At 49.0% G+C, this 1695-nt stretch overlaps 1 non-coding gene across 1 annotated transcript; it reads right to left on the reverse strand.

Annotated features, from left to right (window-relative positions):
- Window positions 1-1317: 1317 nt before the first annotated feature.
- LOC145080625 (U6 spliceosomal RNA) lies at window positions 1318-1425 on the reverse strand. The gene has a single exon (XR_013695223.1). It is a non-coding gene; the product is annotated as a U6 spliceosomal RNA (small nuclear RNA).
- Window positions 1426-1695: the final 270 nt, after the last annotated feature.

Raw genomic sequence — 1695 nt, forward strand, 5'->3', positions numbered from 1 at the left:
GGATTTGGCATGTATTTTGCTTTCTAGAATGTTGACATAAACAAACACATGACTCTGCTTGCGTCAACACTATCAAATTCATAAGTTTAATTGCATAAACTTTTCGATGAATTACCTTCTAAAGTAATAAACTTGGGACAAAATACAATTGAGATGAAACCAGTAACACTCTACTCGTTATTACTATTGAAGTCTTACCGACTTGTCATTTTATAATTATGACATAACTATGCCACCAAAGAAAAGACCAAGACCTTCCGGTAGCACAGCACCACCTCCTCCGCCGCCGCCACCACAATTTGATCCAGCAATGTTCCAGGCTGCAGTGACGGCAGCTGTGGCAACAGCTATGTCACAAATCGGCCCTAACGGTAATGGTGGATCCGGATCTAGTGCTACACCCTCTAATCATAATGACAGTTCGGGGCGCACAAAGGAATGCACTTATAAGGACTTCACAAATGGCAAACCCGATTCTTTCAATGGAATCGGGGGCGTCGTCGCACTAATGCAATGGTTCGAGAGAATCGAAGCAGTCTTCGAGATTTGTGCTTGCCCCGACGCGAGCAAAGTTGTAACATCCCCCTCTGGCACGTATCACAATATTGTCCGCTTTGGGCCACTGGACACGAGGACTTCCCAGGGGGTCCCCCATCCTGGTACTACACCCGCTTTGTGCTTGCCCCGACGCGAGCAAAGTTGTAACATCCCCCTCTGGCACGTATCACAATATTGTCCGCTTTGGGCCACTCGACACGAGGACTTCCCAGGGGGTCACCCATCCTGGTACTACTCCCGCCCGAGCACACTTAATTGCAGAGTTCTTATGGGATCTGCTGCCCTCACGGCTTTAAAACGCGTTGTGATAGGGAAGGTATCCACACCCCTTATAAGGAATGCTTAGTTCTCCTTCCCAACCAATGTGGGATCAGATCTAACCCACTTTCACCCCCCCCCCCATTATAGGGTTCGACGTCCCCGTCGAACACATCGACCCATGCCCTAGCTCTGATACCATTTGTAACATCCCCCTCTGGCACGTATCACAATATTGTCCTCTTTGGGCCACTTGGCACGAGGACTTCCCAGGGGGTCACCCATCCTGGTACTACTCCCGCCCGAGCACGCTTAATTGCAGAGTTCTTATTGGATCTGCTGCCCTCACGGCTTTAAAACGTGTTGTGATAGGGAAGGTATCCACACCCCTTATAAGGAATGCTTAGTTCTCCTTCCCAACCGATGTGGGATCAGATCTAACCCACTTTCACCCCCCATTATAGGGTTCGACGTCCCCGTCAAACACACCGACCCGTGCCCTAGCTCTGATACCATTTCTCGATTTGTGCGTGTCATCCTTACGCAAGGGCCATGCTAATCTTCTCTGTATCGTTCCATTTTTATCGGATTTGTAACACCCGAAATCAGAAGGGTCAAGAAAGGAAAGGAAAAACCCTAAGTTATAGAGGGTTGACTCATCGAGTCTAGGGAGGAACTCGGCGAGTCAGAGCGGGATCTGGGTGTAAGGCAAAGTAACTGACTCGGTGAGTCGGCAAGTGGACTCGGTGAGTCAGGTCTGGGTTGGGAAACCCTAATTTCGGGACTTGGTACCCTATTTAAGCGTTTAATCTCTTTCCTAGGGGTCATTTGCGGCCCTATAGTCCAGAACCAGAAACCCTAGACCTCCTTTGTTGCTCA

This window comes from Lactuca serriola, chromosome 1, assembly GCF_051521515.1.
Source record: "Lactuca serriola cultivar US96UC23 chromosome 1, Lser_US96UC23_V15, whole genome shotgun sequence".
In the NCBI taxonomy this organism is placed as follows: Eukaryota; Viridiplantae; Streptophyta; class Magnoliopsida; order Asterales; family Asteraceae; genus Lactuca; species Lactuca serriola.